The 9,198-nt window shown below is 39.3% G+C and overlaps 1 protein-coding gene across 11 annotated transcripts in view; it reads right to left on the bottom strand.

The window, feature by feature from the left end:
* The window catches only part of USP6NL (USP6 N-terminal like), a 317,648-nt gene that overhangs the window by 21,921 nt on the left and 286,529 nt on the right, over positions 1-9,198 (bottom strand). The window lies entirely within an intron of this gene.

The raw sequence follows: 9,198 nt of genomic DNA, 5'->3' as shown, positions 1-9,198 counted from the left end.
TGAAATCTCCGTAACACTTTTCCTATCAACTTCAAGTAGATCTGACAAATTTAAAAGTCAGTTATGACCAACTATGGTCTCAATGTTGTCCCCAAATAGCTTATTATTATTATTATTATTATTATTATTATTATCTTCAGTACTTCCACACTATGAATTTAAGATAGAAATATTCTCTATTTTAAAGTAACATTCTAAAAGGATGCTACTTTGAATGCAAAAAAGAGAAAGAATTAAGAGAAAATCATATTGGATACTTTTCCATTTTATATTTTAAATTAAATCAGAAAATTAACGAGGAATTAAAGGAAGATGCAATAAATTGGCCATTTAGTAAACAGGGTTTATGAAATGACCTATTACAATGTGGATGTCCAATAAATATCATCTTGAAAGAACAGACTTCACATGTAAAACTTAAATGGATTATGGTTTAAAATGTTTTTCACCTGTTACTACAAAATAATATATTTTCACTTAAAAATAAATTGTTACTCTTTTCAAATACCTACCTACTACCCATTGTAACAGATATTTACTGAGTAAAGCTCTTCTTTAGGCACTGTGCTGAGCAACGAGCACCTTGGTAGTGAGCAGACAGATGCTGTCTTTGTCTTCATGTAGTTCACAGTCTTGGTGATCATACTTTTGTTATTTACCCACATACCATAATTTTCTTTAAGATATCATTAAAAATATATTCAACGAACTTTTCTTTGACAGGAGAGGCAGCAGAGAATGATGAAGAAACAATATCCTTTAGACAGTTAAGTACCAGAATCAAAATTATGAAGCTAAAAATAACTTTTATGCTCTTCTACTTTAGTGGTTTTTAAACTTTTTAAAAGCAGATGCTTTTTTCAAATCAAAGTTCATATGAAACCCCAATATAGAAAGAACATATGCATAAAGCTGCTCTACCTAAAGAGGAGGAGCTCAGGGGACCTCCCAGTCACCCCTTCTTCCTCACTCCTTAACAGGGCAGTTTTTCAGAGCCCAACGGTTCTGGAGAAATCTAGCTCTTGCTGGAGAGATCTAGCTCTTGCCTGCATTTTCTAGATGGGAAAGCAGAGTGTTGGAGAAGCCAAGGATCTTCAGTGGCAAAAGTGGAATGAGAACCATGGCCCTGTATTTCCACTCCCAGTTTTTCTTCCACTATGCCATGTTCATTAAACCCTAGAGGAGCTTTGAACAATTTTCACTGAATTTAACTTTAGTTTGACAATATTTGTGCAAGCTCTTTATTTTACACATCTGAAAGCACAGCAAAGCATTAGAATTGGCAATTATCATTCATCCATTCAACAAATACACACCCATCAAGCAACTCCTATTACCAGGCATGCTCCAGGCGCTGCACTCCAAGGACGGGCCAAAGAGGTAAGTCCCTGCACTCAGAGAGCATATGTGCAAGTTGTGCAGGGGACTATGAAGGCAGTTAGCACCAGGCAAAGGCAACTGCCATGATTTGTGGTGGGGCAGAACCAAGAAGGCAAGAATTCCAGCAGGAACAAAGGTACCTTGTGCTTGCAGTGGGAGACAGGCAGAGGACGGATTGGGCAAGGTCAGAGGAACAGAGGAGTCTCCTTGCACAGCGCCTTTGAGACTACAGTAAGGACTCTGGATTTATTTCACTTAACTGCAAAGTACAGGAGGAGAGTAATATGATCTGCTGTCTCTTATAAAAAGTCCACTTTGATGGGGAATTGGACTTAGATTGTGTAATAATTAATGATGGTAACAATAACAGCTAATTAATAGTAATAGCTAATACTCATGAAGCACTAACCATGTATCAGCCACTGTTCAAAAAGCTGTACACACAGCACTTAGCAACAGGCATAAAATATAGGTCACTACTATTATTCTCATGTTACAGATGAGAAAACTGAGGCAAGGATGAATTTGCCCAAGGGCTCTAGCTAGTAAGCAGCAGATGCAGAATTCAAACCCAGAGTCGATTCCAGCGCCTCCACTCTCTACTCCTGCAATGTACTGTGATGAAGAAACGGGAAGAGGTTGCTTCTAGAGTGTATCTTAAGGTAAGGTCCACACACTGCTCATGGGATAGATGTGAACTGTGAGGGAGGAGTAGAGCAAGGGATGACTTTGGATTTAAAGACAGCAGCAGACAGACACTACTCAGTAATGGCTGCCATGACTCACGTTGTTTTATGATCCATGGACAAATTACTTTAAGTGATAATCCAAACTTTAAATGCTGGCCACTGAGAAAAGCTTTCTTTGTTTATGAAGGTTGTATGTGAAATAATCTGAAGCAGTCCAGCTCAGGCTCTGACTAGTCTCCTATGAAATATCTAGAGATAAGATGTAAGTAAGGATTCTGACTCACATACCCAAGCCAAGAACATTCACAAGTAGTTATTCAATCTAGTGGGCTTAAAACTACAGCAAAAATAAAACTGACATCTATCTAGTATCCCCAAAAAGTTTTCATCAGCTTTACAAATATGCATCCATTTAGTCCCGGATAAACGTATGAATTCCTTCCTCTCTGTAGGCAAATAATGCCAACAAAAATAAATTATCAAGAAGATAAAGCCCTATGTAACAGGAAAGCTGAATTTATGAATTTCCTTTTGGTCCTCACTCTTGACAGTGTTCTAACGGCACAACACAGAACTTTGAATGACTAATTCAATGGCTAGTTGACATTCCATCAGAAAATACCAGCTAATCCTCAAAATACCCTTTTCAGATTGGTGAGAAGGAACCTGATGAAAAACATAACCATTAAAAAGAAAAGGAAAAGTGGCACCCAGAGAGCAGTTAATTCATGCCTGCAAGACTGCTGTTACAGGGACAAAACTGAATTAGTTGCAGAGACTCTCACACTGTGCCCTTTAAGCTGCCCCATTTCTCCACCTCTCAGTGGCTTTTGGCAGCCTGCACAGACAGCCACCAACATTTTAGTCCATGAAACAATTTAATGTTTTTAAAATTCTCTATAACAGTATCTAAAAAAAGGGGGAACATTTCAAAATGAACTGTGGGTCCAACTTGCACATGTGTTCCCTGAACATCCATCAGTAAAAGCTTCAAATCCTCCTTAGCTCAGACTGTGGACACTCAGATCCTATTTTCCATGTTTCAATCTATATCAGCTCACAACTCATGAAAATCAAAGTCACTGGAAATCAGGTTTTTAAAAAGTTAGCCACATGCTATAGACTAAATGCTTGTGTCTCCCCCAAATTCATATGCTGACCCTCCCAAGTGTTACCTCAATGGGCTGGTATTTGGAGATGGGTTTGGGCGATAATTAGGCCATGAGGATGGAGCCCTCATAATGGGATTAGTAACCCTGCCTCTCTCCGGAAGGTGTAATGGATGGGCCACAAAGGGAGGTGTGATCTGCCCTTTTTTTCACCTCCCCCTCTGCAAAGGCTTCTAAAAAAGCAGGCCTCCTGCACCACAGTGACTATAGCCTATGGGCTCCTCGAAGTCGTGGGCAATCGTGGAGTGAGGAGTGGCCCCTGGCAGAGCAGGCAGGGACACCCTGCTGGAGAAGTAGCGGTAAGGGCGCTCTGGACCACACGGAGACAACCAGCTCTTTCTGCCACACCTTCCCCAGCACGCCTGAGAGAGGGAAGGAAGACTGGCCCTCAGTTAATATCTGTGACATCCTGGCAGCACCTGGCACAGTTGGGCCTAGGAAAGAGCTGCACATCTTCGGTCTTGTCTCTGGATTGGCACTGGAGTGTGCAGTGGCTCACCAGGGAACAATGTGCTTTTTCTCTTCTGCAGCAAGTTCTGTGCCTAAAGCCACTTCACCGTTATAGGCTGAACTGTGCCCCCTCAGAATTCATGTTAAAGCCCTCATCCCTAACACTTAAGAGTATTTAGAGACAAGATGTTTACAGAGGTCATTAAGGTTAAATGAAGTCATTGGAGTGGGTCTCTAATCCAATGTGACTGGTGTCCTTATGAGAAGAGGTGATGAAGACACAGACGGGTAGAGGGAAGACCATGAGAAGACTGCCGTCGCAGCCAAGGAGAGAAGAAATCAGCCCAGCCCATACTTTGACCTTGGACTCCCAGAGTCCAGAGTGTGAAACAATAAATGTCTGTTGTTCAGGCCTCTCAGTCTGTGGTACTTTTGTCACACCAGCCCAAACTAACCCAGAATCCATCACTAGGTCAACATCCGACATCTCAAAACTGATCTGCTCTACTAAATAAAGATCTTATGAATTGCCTTTTCTGATAGTAAAAGTCATATATTATTTATTATCATCTACTTTTATGGTCCTAGCACATTTTCAATGTGAAATGTTAATGAAACCAACTACAGTAATTAACATTTATTTTACATAATCATACCAAAAAGACAACAAACAAGAAGTAGAAGGTGGATACAGGCCATGATGGGCCCACAGGGGTAACCAGAGTTCCATTACTGTGCACATTCCTGTATGTCATTTTATGTGTCTGTGGTCACCAAGTGACTGCCAGGACTGGTCACTTTGGGGTTGGCATCCATAGTTTCCCATAGACCTTCAGCTACTTACAGATGACAATGAAGGTGAAAGGGCATCTTTGTAAATGTGAGACCCACAATTTAAGCAATAGTCTAGGTTTGGACTCAATAAGGAGAATGGGGTTTAATAAGGGACCAAAGTGGTGAAAGGGATTAAAATAATGCACTTCAGAGGGGGAATAGAAGGAAGAAAGTGGGGAAGGCAGAGAAAATTGAACATCCTAGGGGAAAAACAATGCCATAGCAGAGACATTCCTATATTCTAATACCCATAGATCTTCATCCTGAAATGCTTTAGATACATAAAAGGCCCATATTGGTAAAGACTACAGGACACACAGTAAAATGCAGGATTATGGATAATACAGAATGAATTTCTCAGAAGGAATAAAAAAATTGAGAAGGAAGTAATGGAGAGACTGAGGTGGTAATTTCATGCATGAAACAAAATGGAAAGTATGTGTCATACCTATGCGGGAGGCTTACTTTTTCAATATAAAGGGTAAGAAAAGTATTCACCTTATACTTAACACTACATTACATTCAAGTCAATACAGAAACTTCTCTCAGGAAAAGACATTAACATTCTGTGCATCTACATATCACATTGGAATTAAAACTTTCACATTTCAGCAAATGTTCCATTTACTGAATAGGCAAGAGCTCAAAATCCACTCAGAAAAAAAATTCTGGGCCATTTAAAATATCCAAAAAGTGGCACGTTAAAGTTCCTTCATGGTAGCCCATAATAAATTTCCCTTCCCCTTAGTAAATGATAACTGTTTAAAGTAACTTCTACTACTATATTCTTTCCTACAGTATCTAAAATAGTAACACAATCACAAGTAAGATGTTGATAAAATGCTCATTCATTCACAAATCATTAATACGAATCAGCAGAATGACACATTGTTACATAAACAGTATAGAAACATAATGATCCAAACCCAAGATCTACATAGCTAAGAAACTAGGTGTAGCAGGGTTTGGAGAAAAAAAAAATTCAGTGTGGACAAAATGACAATGTATCTAACTCCTAAATGGCAATCTCTCATTAAGAGCTGGGACTCTGTAAGAGGTACATGGTGAAGACATCAAATGTACAAAGACATTTAGAGGACACTGCCTCTCTGCCCACACAGGACTTCCAATAAACATGGAAGAACGTTAAGAAACTTGCAAGTCAGTAGACAGAGATATGAGACCCTCCCAAAATGTAAGTACTTAAGAAGCCCCACTCCTTCCAATTTTAAAGACACTGATGCACGTTAGGCTAGGAGGCCTTGCACAGAGGGGTAAGGATACTTGCAGGCACCTGGGCCTTACTGAAGGTTGGGATGTACTTGATGGAAAACAGTGTCCTGCCAAGCTAACTTTCCACCATGGTTTGTGACCAGGGAGCATGGTCATTTGAAAGCACAGCAAAGCATTAGAACTGGCAATTATCATTCATCCATTCAACAAATACACACCCATCAAGCAACTCCTACTACCAGGCATGCTCCAGGGGCTGCACTCCAAGACTGAAGAGAGGGCTGATACATGGCTCACAGTCCAGGCAACACCTACCTCCACAAATATTTGTTGACTGATAACACTGATGGATTATGCCATGTCCAAGTTATTCCCATAACCAACTGTACACCTCTGACAGTGCAAAAGTCCCAGTAATTCGACAATCAAACATACATGTTTTCTGCACTGCAGCGAAAGTCCTCAGGGGCCCTCAGGGAAACATTGTCTGGAGGAGGGCTGTGTCTCTCCAGAGGAGGACTGAGAAGAGGTGGAAAGAAGCAACCAGAGAACAAAGGGAGGAGAAAGAAGGAAGGAGAGGGGCACAGCAGGGACAGCAGGTAGGGGGTCACAGAAAGGGCCAGAAAGGGAAGGAGGTAGGTGAAGGGCAGCAGGGACTGGCGGGTAGGAAATGTAGCTGGGTGCAACGCCCACCTCTGAGTGCAGACTTGCTCCTGTTCCACAAAAACAAAGGTGGAGGCCTCTCAACTCCCATAACGGTACCAAAACAATGGGCTCTGTGTCCAGAAAAACTGACCTAATTATGAAATTAGGAAGAAAAATCTACTTGACTCTGTTACAAAGGTGAGTCTTTTTGAAGATTATTCAACTTTTATAAGCTAAAAATATACCTTGTCTTCTTTATCCATTCATCCACAATGGAATATTATTCAGCCATAAGAAGAAAACAAATCCTACCATTTGCAACAACATGGATGGAGCTAAAGGGTATTATGCTCAGTGAAATAAGCCAGGCAGAGAAAGACAAGTACCAAATGATTTCACTCATTGTGGAGTATAAGAACAAAGAAAAACTGAAGGAACAAAGCAGCAGAATCACAGAACCCAAGAATGGACTAAGTTACCAAAGGGAAAGGGACTTGGGAGGATGGGTGGGAAGGGAGAGATAAGGGTGGGGAAAAAGAAAGGGGGCATTATGATTAGCACATATAATGTGAGGGGGGGCATGGGGAGGGCTGTGCAACACAGAGAAGACAAGCAGTGATTCTACAGCATCTTACTATGCTGATGGACAGTGACTATAATGGGGTTTGTGAGGGGGACTTGGTGAAGGGGGGAGCCTAGTAAACATAATGTTCTTCATGCAATTGTAGATTAATGATAACAAAATAAATGAATAAATGAATAAATAAATATATATATAAATACACACATACACACACACTGTGTAGACCCTTTAAGAAGGAGAAATGCCATCCCCAGTAATGTTTTCATATGCTAATAAATATTCTGTGCCTTTTTCCATAAAAGTAGATCCACATAAGCATTAAACTTTCTGTGCAATGTTTTCTAAGATCTACCTCAACCCACTTAAACACACACACACACACAAATACTGCTGTTCTCGCTGTACTTGGTTTAACTACTTCAGTTCAGCCCTAAGCAATTGAGTGTAACAAAGATTGAGGCATAACGGACGTCAGAGAACATGGCTGTAATTAGGCAGTAAGTATTAATATTTAGTGTCCATACTTTCATTCTAGAATTCTTTTCAACAAACATAATTTTGTTTTTGCTCACTCCACTATAGCTCATGCCTAAAATTTTATCCTTCCCTTTTTCCCTCTAAGGACAGAGGAATTACTGTCCCTCTCCTTAAAGGGTAGGAAAGCAACACAAATCCTATCATATATAACAGGGGCGGTGCCTTTGTAAAACTATCCCATTAATGATATTTTTCACCTTTGTTCCATCACGTAAGTGGTATTTTTATGCCAGTGCCAACAAATAGAATATTCTGCTTGAAAAAGGAAACATAACTTTATATATTTCCAAATAAAGGCAAAAAATATTTATTAGTTGTTTCTTAAATAACATTTTTTTCTTAAAAAAGGAAAATCAATAGAAAAAATAGCCATCCCTAAAAAACGAAGGCCCTCTGAAATCCTCCAGGCTGGCTCATCTTTGATCTTACTGAGGTCTCTGCCACCACCCAGTGGACATCACACTCAACTGCAATCTTGGCAGATCAATTGCCTAAAAGGCATTAATTAACATCTTTCTGCACCAAAAGACATGTGATTACAGGGAAGTGTTCTACAGTGCTTTCTTTTGAGAGCAACATTTAAATTTGAGCAACAGAATATTTGTACTCTGACTGTTCTAAGAGTTTTCGGTAAGAAGTGGTAGGGGCTGTTGTAAGGAAAATTATTCTGGGTCATCTCTTCCAGACAAACATTAAGTCCGGGTGGTTGATAAAATACTGTCACAAAATTATTGATTTCAAATTTATATCTGAAAAATCAAATGGTTTTATTTATTTTTAATGTACCATTAGCCAGAAGGATATACAATTGAACTGTTATTATGGCCTTCAACAAGATTACCAAAAGAAATAGTTTGCTTTGTAAATTACAGCTATTATAGTAAAAAAACAAAACAAAACAAAAAACTATCATAATTAGGCTCACATCACAGGCTTGACTTTTTTCCCCATCAGATTAAACTTGATAGATAAGGGAAACAGAAAGGAGGCAATTATTTAAACACATTTATCACTACAAACCTATTTAATGCCACATAAATTCAGTAGATCTTTGTGAAATAACTTAATTTTTAAAATCTGAACTTTGTTTCCTATTATTTCAATTCACATACACATACATAAAAATTATAGAGCATGTGTGAGTAACATCAGTTTCCATTACATAAACAAGTAAAAGTGAAAACTCACACCCTCAAAGAATAGATCAGTCATTTTTTTTTTAAACATAATATGTTTGGTTACATGTATGCAATCAGAATACAAAATGGTTCCTTCACCTTGAAAAACTGCCTCAAACTGATCTTTTGTAGAGAGATCTTAACTATTTTTTAGATAATAAAAACATTTGTTCATTAAAAAATATTGACTGATTGCCCACTATACGGCAGGGACTATACTAAGTGCAAGTAATACAGGCCTGGATACTGTCCCCAAGGACCTTACTATCTAAGGCAGGCATCTCACTAATACAAATTAGGGTAAAGCACTGTGAGTGGGGGACAGAAGCATGCATGGCATATATAATTGCAGTGATGAAATTCTGTGGACTTAGGGAAGTTGGTGACTGGCTGAGAAGGCTTCAGGAAAGAAGCAATCCTTGAGCCACACCATGAAAACTAAGCAAAATGGATGTGGACAGACTTTTCTGGAGAATTATCTGAGACATCTTTGGAGGAGA

The sequence above is a fragment of the Manis javanica genome, chromosome 2 (genome assembly GCF_040802235.1).
Source record: "Manis javanica isolate MJ-LG chromosome 2, MJ_LKY, whole genome shotgun sequence".
NCBI classification, from domain to species: domain Eukaryota; kingdom Metazoa; phylum Chordata; class Mammalia; order Pholidota; family Manidae; genus Manis; species Manis javanica.
The sequence above is the reverse complement of the archived record's forward strand: the minus strand, read 5'-3'. Positions and strand labels throughout refer to the sequence as shown.